This window comes from Diabrotica undecimpunctata, chromosome 5, assembly GCF_040954645.1.
Source record: "Diabrotica undecimpunctata isolate CICGRU chromosome 5, icDiaUnde3, whole genome shotgun sequence".
Classification (NCBI taxonomy): Eukaryota; Metazoa; Arthropoda; class Insecta; order Coleoptera; family Chrysomelidae; genus Diabrotica; species Diabrotica undecimpunctata.
The window spans coordinates 77,003,400-77,017,078 of NC_092807.1; positions in this window are offsets into that span (position 1 = coordinate 77,003,400).

Consider the following 13,679-nt stretch of genomic DNA (forward strand, 5'->3'; position numbering starts at 1 on the left):
GAAAATATCTGTATTACTACTGACCTCTGGAGTAACTGAGAGTTACATCGCATTAACAGGACAATATTTAACCGAAAAGTTAGAATTTAAAACGGTTTTATTAGGCTGCTGCCATTATTCAGAAAACATCGCTTTTGAAATTAGTGAAATTATTAATCAGTGGGGTCTAAACGAAAAGTACATTTTGCAGTAACTGATAATGCCTCAAATATGGTCAAAGCTATTAAATATGTTTTGGAATGAAAACATTTAAATTGTTTTGCTCATACGTTAAATTTATTGGTGGAGGACGCACTTAAATGCTGTCGTGTACAAATAGATAAAATAAAGTATTTTTTCGACAATTCGGCAAAAAACACATTTCAAAAAAGTACCTTATCTTTAGAAAGGCTTTTAAATATCAATTATCAATTGAAGGGGTGAGTGGATGAAGGGAGTAAGTAACAAAACTGAGTTTTTGAGAAATTTAACTTCAAAGTTTTATCGCTGGAACTTTTTTATTAATCGATTTTTTAAACCGATTTTTTTTTATTCTCGCAGGTAGGATATGTATAAATTTTATGGTAAAAACAAAGATCTCCCCGATTTTTAAAAACTTATTTGAAAAATATATATTTGTACTTACCTCTTTTATCCAAAAACTTTTTTGTTTTAGAAATTATGTCTATGCCAAAATAAAGGGGGTATGTGGACTTACCTCCTTTATCTAGGATAAATATTTGGTTGTCAAATGTCAAATAAACACTTATATTTTTGGTTTTACAAAGGAATCACAAACACTGAATTTCTAAGCAGCTTTTTAATCAGTCTAAGGATATTGTACCACCTTCTTAAAATGTTTGTTGCTCTATGATGACTTCATAATACCACTTATCCCTTTCTGGAATGAAGCAAAGCTGTTCTTTTAGGTTGTCTACCTTTTCTTTGCTTAAGGATCCAGTATTTTGGATATGTCTTGGAATGTTGAATTGTTCAGGTAGAAGGGATGGGAAATTTTTCTGCATGAGGATACATACCATTTTGAAAGGTGTGTAGTAATCGTAAGACTCCTTGAAAAGGTATGATCCAAAGACATCTACGCGAATCCACTTAATTCCAGTTTTGAAATTAACCTTTTCATTAAGAAGATCTTTTTTTATATTCATTAGTTTCATGGTTTTCATAATATTTTCCGTGTCTCTAAAGTGATGTTGCATGTCTACCACCATATTTTTCTTGTTTGAAGAAACAATCGCATCACGATATTCATCAGAGATGTAAATGTAACAATAAAATACTGAAAACTTTGTTTTCAAAACTTCCACAAAATTTATTTTAAATTCTTATCACTACAGCTGTTTCGGCTAATTGCCTTTCTCAAGTGATCTGTTTTTGGCATGGGTTTACACTTTATAGTCTCTAATGAAATAAGTTGAGGAGGGGAGAACTGTTTGTCGCAAGCTGGTCATTCAGAATTATATCTGTGTTTTTTAATTTGTTGATTTCCATAGATTCTAACAAAGATAGCTTAAGGCCTTTATTTTGAATGTGCCTATGGAAATCAACAAATTAAAAAACACAGATATAATTCTGAATGACCAGCTTGAGACAAACAGTTCTCCCCTCCTCAACTTATTTCTTAGAGACTATAAAGTGTAAACCCATGCCAAAAACAGATCACTTGAGAAAGGCAATTAGCCGAAACAGCTGTAGGGATAAGAATTTAAAATAAATTTTGTGGAAGTTTTGAAAACAAAAGTTTTCAGTGTTTTATTGTTACATAAAATGAATTTCCATCAAGTAACGGTCGAATCCATCAATTAGAGATGTAAATGTTTTGATGTTTCTTTAGTCGTTTCTCAATATGTCCAAATGCTCTATCTGAGTCTAAGTACGAGTGTCCTACCTCTGGAAACTTGTGCTCAATCGTTTTAAAAATGCTTTTGCCCACAAGATACTGAAACAGATATACGATCAAAAAATTTTTATTTTGCCCGGAACACGAGTCCGTCCACAAAATTAGATGATCTTTTCCTTTGAAGGCTGGATCCACTTCGATTGTTCGTAGAAAACAACTAAAAATTTCCGAGCTACCTCTGGAAGCTTGATTTTCCATCCATGTGCAGAAAACAGTTTTTTCCACATTTTTGGTTATTATGTGGATTCCTAAGTTGTAAAACCACATTTGTCTAAGATAAAAGGCTTTCGAGGTACTAAGCCTAGGTAGGGGCATAGTTTGCTGTAGATCCAATGTTACATACACAGTGTTCTCTGATTTGCTATAGAGCGTTTCACGTTAAGAAAATAACATTGCGGAGATAGGGCCATGTATTTCTTATAGACGATAGAAGCGCGACGATGCCACGATGAACACAAGCACGAGTCAGGGCTGTATAATTTGTATTTTAGTTTCCACAGACATGAATTAAATTAATGTTTTTTAGCGTAATTGGCCAAAAGTGCCCATTCGAAACAAGAGATGAAAAGTAGGGAAAATGATTTTAATTAAATAAATAGTATTTACAAAAGATAATTTTATTTTATCTTATTTTAAATATAGTAACGACAGTTTATTTGTTTTTCGGTAAGAATACCATATACCATGAATCATAGAAATCAGTAGAAAATATTGCTTAGTTAAATCATGCACTTTGTCGGCTATTAAAGATTTTAAAGCAATAAACGAACCGCTTGGAACGCATATATCTAATTACTAATTGCAACTTAAAATAATACGGTGTGCGTATGTCAGCGATTTTATGTCGTTCTCTGAGACTAAATAATGATAATAAGGCTTTGTGGTCCTTCAGTTGTTATTCTGACTTTACAGTTAAATGTTACACTTTGTCGGCTATTAAAGAATTAAAAGCAAATAAACGGACCGCTTGGAACGCATATATCTAATTACTAATTGCAACTTAAAATAATACGGTGTGCGTATGTCAGCGATTTTATGTCGTTCTCTGAGACTAAATAATAATAAGGCTTTGTGGTTCTTCAGTTGTTATTCTGACTGTACAGTTAAATGTTAATTGAAAATGGAAATTCAAAAATTAAGCCAAGGGAATATCTTGGACATCCGTGCAAAACGAATTGTTTTAAATGTATTTAATTATCATCTAAACTTAAGAAGTGGTGAAAGTGTTAGAAGTTTAACCCATAAAGTAAGTGCTATGACAGGAGTAAGTTTTAGTACTATTTTTAAAATCCGCAAAGAAGCTGCGGAAGGAGGACTAATGCCCATAAAAAAAACAAGAAAACGTACCAAAAGTAGAGTGAACAACAGAAAGTTCACTTACGATGCAGCAGTTCATACGCGACTACGTGCCATCGTGCATAGTTTTTTCTTTAAAAATTTACCGCCGACATTGAACAAAGTTTTTGCACTGGTTAAAAAAGACAAAGATTTAGCAAACATGTCACGCACAACAATGTGGAGAATACTCCATGAAATGAACTTTGTATTTTGCAAACGAGGAGTAAAGTCAAGCATGATTGAACGGCCCGATATTCTAAAATGGAGGCATCAGTATTTGCGTGAAATAAAAAAATTTCGTTCTCAAGGATACACCGTCGTTTATTGGACGAAACTTGGGTGAATGTTGGACATAGTGTTTCCAAAGAATGGAAGGACCTCTCAGTGACTTTAACCAGGGATGCGTTTGTTAAGGGGTTGTCAACAGGCCTAAAACAGCCGACACAACGAGGCCCCCGATTTGTTATAGTGCATGCAGGTAGCGAATTGGGCTTTGTAGAAGATGCTGCTTTTTGGTTTTTAGCTAAAAAAAACTCAGCGGACTATCATGATGAGATGGATGGTCCTATATTTGAACAATGGTTTAAGGAAAAGCTGCTTCCTAATCTTCCAGAGAAAAGTGTTGTGGTGATGGACAACGCTTCGTACCATTCGAGGAGAGAAGAAGCGATTCCGACACAAGCCTTCAATAAAGATCAAATTAAGACGTGGTTGCCGGAGAAAGATGTCTTTTTTGAAGAAGATTATTTAAAATCAGAGCTCATGGAAGTCGTAAACACATACAAAGTGAGTTTAACTCACACCATTGTGAGTTAAATCCAATTGAAATGATATGGAGTCAAGTCAAAAGACATATTGCCTCACACAACACAGAGTTTAAGGCCGCCGCTATGGAAAGAAATGCATTTGGTGTAGTTACAGTGGAAAACTGGAAAAACTATTGTAAACTTGCTATTAAGGAAGAGCAAAAATTTTGGGTTATTGATGGGTTGATGGACGATATTGATCCTGTGGTAATAAATGTGACGGTTGACAGTGACAGTAATGAAAGTGATAGCGATGATAGAGAAGATGAGGATGATGTTAATATGCAGTGAGTGAATTATGTGATAGTGTGCAAATCGACGGACACAAAGTGCCAAATCCGAAAAGTCTTATAGTGAAGTGACTAGTGATAAGTGTAGTAGTGTCTGGGGACTCAGGAGACTGAAACCTCGGAAGCCCTGAAGAAGACATCAGAGAGGATGTCGAAAGCTCGGCCCAATGGATATCGACGCGGTTCAACCCGGAAGACTGGTGAGTTTAATATTAATTTTTATAATAGTATTAATCTTAGCTCCAGGTTTAATATATATATATATATATATATATATATATATATATATATATATATATATATATATATATATATATATATAAATTTCGGTATCGCGTCGATTGAAATAAATCAGTGCTTTGTTTATTTTCATTGGAGAACCATCTCTAAATGAAGCCAAATGTTCGTTTAAATTTTTTTTAATCTTCGTATCTATGAATATGAACATCATTTTTTGCAGAGTTTGTGTTTTTTGTTAAGTTAGTTTTAAATAATGAGTAAAGTTTACAGTAGATATATAATAACATCGATAATATACTACATATTAGTTATGAACTATTAACATCTGTATTTCTTATAAATTATATGTCATCTGTTTATATTTTAGAGAACTGATGAAGCTTTAGATATATAAAGCGAAACGTCTTCGATAAACTTATGAAGTAGTTGACTTCTTTTTTTATTTGCCAACCTGAATGACCGATTAAACCTCTGAATTCACTAGTTGAATACTTTACTTTAGATATATATATATACAGTATACTCCCTTTATAACGAACACGGTTATTACGAGGTTTCGCTTATAACGAGGTACATTAGATGTCCCGTGAAATTTCTATTGAACTATAACCCTTTATAGCGATGTAAATTTGCTTATAACGAGAGAAAATAAGATTGCAAAACGTGTTTTTTACGTTTTGGCCCGGCCGTAGCTATAAATAAATATTCTTTTTAACTGCGGGCGGCCCGCAATAAACTTCTTAAAATTTATGATTCTTAGTCGGAAATGTAAAATTTATGATTCACAAGTGTCATTGTATTGGGTTGACCATTCACACCTAATAATATGGGTCCTAATAGACAAGATGTGGAAAGTGTTTTAAAGGTTGTCAGAAATTTGATCCAAGGACAAAACTCAAATGAAGAAGCATAAAACTGTTTCACATCTTTAGAAAATATGATAGATAGAATACTGAACAATTTAAAGCAGTCAAAAATGACAAAATAACTTTATACGCTTTATACATATTTACAGAATACAGATTTTTTGTTTCAACATATATCATTGACAGTAAAAGTAAACAACTCTTTTTTTGTTTTAATGCATTTCATTGACAATAAAAGTAAACAACTTTGTTTTAAAAACGCCATTCAAACAATATTTATTAGCATCTTATATTGCTCCGAATGGCTTCACTATAGAAAGTTAATGTTTTAGAAAACTACATATTCATATGTATGCACAATATTATTGTTGTTGGATATAACGAGATCCGCTTATAACGAGGTAATTAGTCTGCCATTTCAGTTCTCGTTATAGAGGGAGTCTACTGTATATATATATATATATATATATATATATATATATATATATATATATATATATATATATATATATATATAACGTATAGTGTATAAATGAATGGACACTAAATAGAAAAAAGACTGGAATAACCACATAAGCCTAATGGGGGAGGCACGTGTGGTCAAAATAGCAAGAGATAAATCATTAATCGGTAAAAAAAGTATCGGCCGACCGCGCAAAAGATGGAGTAACAACCCTGTAATTGGGATACCCTGTATATTTGAAAATAATTTTAAAATGTAGCTTTTATCAACTTACAAACTAGTAATTTAATTTTTTTACTCTTTCGCTGTAATCTGTCGTTCCATTAGTGGTGATTCACCCTGTATACAAGGAAAAATTTTTATGTATGTAATTGTTGTTATTACTTACTTGAAAATAAAATTAAAGCTGCACTTGTTTTTTTAGTTATATCTTATTTAAAGCGTTAATCAATATGTAATGTTAAACAATAATAAAATATAACTATTTTTATTAGACCTATAATAAATGCATACCTATATCTGTCTATTAAAGAAACAAGTATTGATAATGCATTATTTTGTATTCAACTATACATATCCTTTTATTAGTGAAATTAATTAACTACAAGTACACAGTGCTGAATACGGCTGATTAGAATGAATCATATATCGACAATCTAATAAACCGCATGCCTAAGAGTTTTGGCAACACTGATCTCCATAAGCCTAATGTTATTTTCTTAACGTGGAACGCTGTATAGCAAATTCTCTATCTGCTTTTTGAGATTCAAACGCTGATTTGTAATTTTCAGCGTGCTCTTCATTACTTTTGCCAGAATCGCATGTACTACATGTATCGCTTTTGGGATAACCAAAAGACAGATTAAATTCATCATTAAAAATGAATCGGTATATAGCCTCTTTTATTTGAAATTTTTCATTTCTTCTTTAAAGTTTATGCATTCTAGGGATCGAAAGTTGCGGTGAAAGATATTTTTTGTGAATATTACAATGCCTGGAGTAGTGCGACTCTTCTGCTGGGAAACTGGAAATATGCTCAATGACGTAAGCAGCAACTTCAGCAGGGGTCTTGTTAGGTCTGACTGCGTGTTTTCCCGTTCTGTTCGGTTCAGGGGCATTTTTCCCTGATTTTATTGAAGTTTGAATCAGGTCAACCTTTTTCAAGCTGATTGCAAACAAGGAAATGAAAACCCGTTTGCATACGGTAGTTTGCCGGCCACTACAAGTTACATTGTATTGGTAGGTGGCAGTTTTATGCTTTAAGGCTCCAGTTTTCTTTGTCATTGGTTCCCTTTTTTTAATGCTCTTAAAAAGAAGGCAGTTTTTTGCATTTACATCTAGTTTGTAGTAGGAAGAGAATATTGATTCCCTTTCTTCTACAGTTATTGACTGTAGCGATACACAAAACACTTGTAGCGGCAATGTTCATTGCACAAAATCCCAGAGTTAACGGTTTTAGCGGGTTTTACTTGGCCTATTTTAGAAATGTAGGTCATCCCGTAGGTTTTTATGTTCTTTGGCTATATTTGAATCAGAAAAAAATGATATCACTAATGTTGCCGTTTTATTATGGCAGCTGACGAATACATGAAGGAGGTATGTCACAATTTTTATTCTCTTTGGTATGGATGAAGGAAGTAAGTACTTTATCTTGTTACTTACCTCCTTCATTCACTAGATATTTAAAGTAGTATGGTCAATTACCTCCTTCATACGCTGGTTATCTCAGTTATTTTAAATCATAGAAGGCTGGGGATAAGCGGAAAATTTAATTTAGCACTTACCACCTTCATACATGCAGATAACTCATTTTCTTAAAAAATGTCACTTACTCCCTTCATCCACTCACCCCTTCAATTACAACATAACAAAGTTCCCAAACGGCCAATCCAAGACGTGGAAACTAGGTAGAACTTCACCCATTACATGTTAAAAAGAATGACCGAGTTAGAAGAGGCAATCCGTTCCACATTGGTATTAGTTAATACAGACTTAGACCAAATCTAAATAATGAAGACTGGATTATTTGTTCTCAACTTTCCCAAATTTTACGGCCTTTTAAAGAAGTAACAAGTACAATGAGTGGCCAAAAATACTTGCAAGGGTAGTTCAGTGATTGTTATGGTACGCTGCCTGCAAGAATCTTAGCATCCATAGTATCCGACGTAGTACAATTACTAATACCGGGTTTAGCAAAAAGATTTAGAGAGATAGAACAGAGTGGCACATTGTCATTATGTTCATTATGGATTCATGATTTAAAGTGCAGGGATTTTCTGATAAAAATGAAGCTAAAAAAACAAAAGAAAGAGTTAAGAAGCTGGTTACTTCTATAATTAAAGAACAAGTAGATTGTACTATTGAAAATCAACCAGTACAAGAAAAAGAAACCGATAAAGATGACTTAAGTATTTTTGATCAATTAATTGTACATGACTCATCTAAACGTACACCTGTATCGAGAGTCCATTACAATGGTGGAAAAACCATCGCCATGTATATCCTAACTTAACCACTATATTCATAAAATATTGTAAATGTGAACACATGTTCAAAATTTGATTTAATTTTAAATAAAAAAAGAACACGGTTAATAAGAAGTAAAGTAGAAAAACTTATGTTTTTAAATGTCAATTTAGACGATTCGCGATTTAATAATAACGTGTAATGTAAATGTACGATTTACTATTTGTATTGTTTAGTTTATTTTTCAAGTTATAATAAATATATATAAATATATATATAACAAAGGCAATGAGCTCCCGAGACTTGACCGAAGAACAATGGAATGATAGAAATTCGTGGAAATTAGGCATCGGACAACGACGCAAGACGTTTTGAAACCGATATATATGTATATATATATATATAATAAATATATCCTTCATTAGTTTCTTTCACTTCAATAAATATACACAAACGATAATATCCGTTATGTTTGTTTATGCACTCGCTTATTTGAAACTACAGGTAACAATCAACTAGTTACTTGTTTACGAAAAACGATTCAGTTTCGTTAACGATAAAAATGTTACGTCCCACCTCTAGTTTCTTGGTTACCTGTCTTACAGCTGTTGCTGAAATGGTATTGCTGTTGCAACGAGACGTTGCCAAATAATTTTGTATGAAGGTTTTTTATTGTTGGCGTTATAATGCAATTTCATATACGAATGGTCGACAGACTAGTTAGACGTGTGTAGTTTCCCTCCGAAATTAAATTCCAATCTTGGGTGGTTTCGAGTCTAATCTGCATACAAAATAATGCAAAGTGTATTTAAAAAGGACCTTTATGTAAGTAAATAATCAGTTATCTGTTTTTGAACTGTATTAAATTAATAGTTAGTTTTAATTGCCCTACGGATAAAAGTGAAAGTTCCGAGTGGTCGAAACGAGTTGAGCTTTTTGCGCTGGACGGGTGATTAAGAACGATAAACAATAATAATTATCAACAAAAACAATAGGTCTGTTATTCAGGTTTCGATAAAACTATACAGAATTATAAAGGCTGAATTTATTTGTTATTTTGATATTCATTGTATTTTTGTATTTACAAGCAATAGAAGTTGAAACTGGTTAGGATCGAGAATAATTGCTAAGATTTAACTGTTCAGGTAGGTGCGGCGCTTGTCGAGATCCGTAACCGTTACTTATAATATTTATAAATACTTTAATTATTTGAATAAGAAGAAAGACGGCGGATGGTAATGTTGATGAAGATGGTAAAAGAAAAAGCAAAGAGGAGATATTTAGATATATTTAGCAGGAGCAGAAAAGTGAGTCGAACACCAGACAGGTCGAAACCATCAACGAATGAAACTAGCAGCCAGAACGAAATGATGGAACTAATGAGACAAATAGCAAGCGATAATAAAAAGAAAAACAAGGACCTGGAAGATATAAAAAATACAATGGATAATATGATTGGGGAAATAAAAGAAATTAGGAAGGAAAATAGTGAATATCAATTGCAAATGAAATAAGAGAAAATGAAATAGAATGAATGAAATAGAGATAATCTTGGAAGCATGTCAGAAAGAAAAGAAGAAAAATAACCTAATAATGAGAGGCTTACCAATAGACACAATAGAAGCAGAGCAACTAGAGAATTTCATAGAAACAAAAATGAGAGTAAAATCAGAAATAAATAGGGTACAAAAGATAAATGATACGATGTGTGTTTTCGAATGTAAAAAAATTCGAAGATAAAATGAAAATACTGAAAGCCAAGGGTAAACTAATGAACTATAAGCAACATACGAGTATATATAGAATGTTACCTAACATTAAAAGAGATAGAAATACAAAGAAATCTTAGGAAGATAGCAGCAGATGAAAAGACTAATGGCAAAAGGACAAAAATGGGATATGGTTTCATAGTTATTGAAGGCATTAAGTGGAAATGGAATCAAAAAACAAGCTGGATAGAAAAAGTAACATACAATATAGAACCAACTTGTTCAAAAAACTAGCTGAAGAAAACACAATGACGGACCGAGAAACAAAACAGGGACATGAGCAGATCTAAAGATAACACAAACGGAAGTAAAAACAAATTGAAGTACAACTTAAACACAGAAAAGAACAAAACAATTTGGAAAATGGCATCATGGAACGTGAGAGGTATAAATGGGAAGGAAATAGAACTGGGGAAGACATTAAAATACATACACAAAAACTGTAAGTTTTTATATATTCCTATTAATAAATAATAATATTCTTAATACTAATAATATTGGAAATAAGAATGAAAATTATATTAGCAATAAAAAATAAACAATGAAGTTGTCGGCAATTAGTTCAAATGTAAAATAAACTTCTGAGCTACAGTTTAAAGTTAAGCTTCCTCATATTCTGTTTCAGACGAAGTGTTATCCGATCCGGGATGAATTATTATAGGTTCTATACTGCTATCTATTATATGATCAAGCTCCCACATATTTTTCTCAATATCCCTAACGTGATTAATACATTTTTGCCAATGTTCAGTCGTTACTTCGGATATTGATTTATGAAAAAGAATAGTAATATCTGACAATTTAAAAATTGTATTATTTCGAGCAACGTTACTTTTAACTTCGACCCATACTAATTCAATCGGATTTAGCTCGCAATGATACGGTGGTAGGCGAAGTATTTCAATTCCTTGTTTTTTGGCTATTTCCTCAATGACATATTTTTTATAATTTTGTTTATTAATTTTAGCAAGCTCTAATAATTCTGCTTTTGTCATTGTATCGTCAAAGATTAAATTCTTAGAAGTTAACCACATTGCAATTTGATCTTTCCTCCATTGAGTAGTTGGTAAACGTTCAACTAATCTAGAGTGGTAACTTGCATTGTGCATCACAATAACTGAATTTTTAGGTATGAATTCAATCATCTATTCGAAATATTCTTCAAACACGTCTCCGTTCATCTCTTCGTGATAATCACAGGTCTTTTCTGATTCAAACAAAAGTAAACCCTCCTTAAGAAATCCATTCATACTACCTGTATGGGTAACAATTAATCGTCGACCTTTACCTGTTGGTTCCTTGAAACCAGGTGAATATCCTTCCAGAAATGCTTGTCGACATGTTTTTACAGTTTTGTCTTTCCAAACTCTCCCTATGTATGCCTTTCATTAACCCACGTTTTATCTAAATAATAAATGTTCTTATTTTCTGTCCTCATTTTTTTTTTTATTTTTCTGAGGTAGTCTCGTCTCCAACACAATTTCTTCGGAATCGATAAGCATTGACTGTCTGCTCACTTTTTTATACTAAAGTTTAACTCATGCAAAACTTTCCAAAGTTTGTCTCTACTTATTGTGGGTAAATCGGGATCGTCGGTAATGGCTTGTAAAACTTTATCTAAAGTTGATATTTGTTTGTTAAAAAAAATGAGTGGACCATTCTACGAATTGCATTTTTGAAAAATTCATCCACATTCACTTTCGACAATTTTGGTCTTCCTGCTCTCGGTTTGGGTGGCGTTATACCAGCTGATTTTTCCTCTTTTAAAATGTTATATACAGTTGATTTTAAATATCCCATTACTTTAGACGAAATTTCAACTATATTATGAACAGTATTGGAAGGACTTTGTTGCTTAAAATAATTGTAGACGTTAAGGATAACACTCTTCGTTTAAATGATTCAACTTTAATTTTTTAACTGGTGTATAATCACACGTTAATAACATATTCTATAAACTCACTATTGACTCTTGCAAAAAACAACTGTGACAGATCTCTTCACTCGCTTATAATCGACTAAACAAAAATTTTCTGATATTAATGAATGACTATTTAAAGACCATTAACCATTTTATTAATCATTGGTTTTCGAAACAAAATCAAAATTTATACTATTTAAGATAGCGTTCACATTTATCAGAAACCATCTTTCGCTAATTGACTTTTTCTATCTAAACTATCAAAAGACCATTGACTAAATACCTATGTATTTTAAGAGTTTCTTTATTTCTTGTTATTTAATGGGTCATTATCATAACGACAAAAATAACCATAAATAACGTTACTAAAATAAGCAGATTTATATAAATATAATATGCTTTGAAAATGGTTTAAATATCTAACAAACCGAAACAAATAATATACGTTTATGACCAGCTGAAAAATCCCTAGCCTACACAGTTCTAACAATAGCAGATATTTAAATTTTACGATAGTCCATGTGACGTGGAAAAATTTCCATCTAAATAGTCAAACCCAACGTAAAATAAGCTAAAATATTGACGTTGTACGAAAAGCACACGTACTAAAATATGCTTAACAATTTAGTTTTTTTTTCTGAGAATTTACTCCAGCTTATTCTTCAAATATACTTTAAATGATTGTACAGAGAAAATTGTGATCACAGGAGACATGAACAGTAGAGTGGGGAAAGAAGCAGAAAAATGGAATAATGTCATCGGACCTTATGGAGAAGAAAAAATAAAAATGGAAAATTATTACTCGAATTCTGTTTAGACAAGAACCTGGTGATTATGAACACACACTTCCAACATAAAAGGATTCACAAGATAAGTCAAATCAACAGACGAACAATCAATTATAGACTATACTATAGTGCAAAAAACAGAGAAGAACCGGATGAGAGACGTAAGGGTAAAAAGTAGTTATGAAATTGGTAGTGACCACTATCTACTAGAAACCACATTCAAAAGCAAAAGAAAAGAAATAAAAAGAAGTGAGAACATAAACAGAAAACACAAAGAAATAAACATTTATAAACTAAGGGAAGAAACAACGAAAATAAGATACTCAGAAGGGCTAGAGAAAGAGATGGACAATGAACATGAAATAACAGAAACAATAGAAGAACGGGGAAAATTTAAAAATGCGATGATAAAAATAGCTAAATCAATATGTGGAACTACAAGAATAACAGAGGGAAACGAACATCTTGGTGGAACGATGAAGTGAAGAAAACTGAAAAACCTAAGAAGCAACAAAGAAACGAAACTGAAACAAATAATGAACAAGGAAGGAACAATAATAAACGACGATGACAATAATGGAAAGATGGAGGGAACATTTCCAGCTGATACTGAATGGAAATCAAGCGAATACAATGGAGAAGGAAAGCCACCACAAGAGAGTATCCATGAGAAACATGGAAAATCCAGAAACTATAGAAAAAGAAGAACTAGAAGAAGCAATAAGAAAGATACAGATTGGAAAAGCACCAGGAAGCGATGAAGTAGCACCAGAAATGATGAAATATATAGGAGTAAAAGAAAAAGAAAAATTGTTATACATATATAAGCTAATAC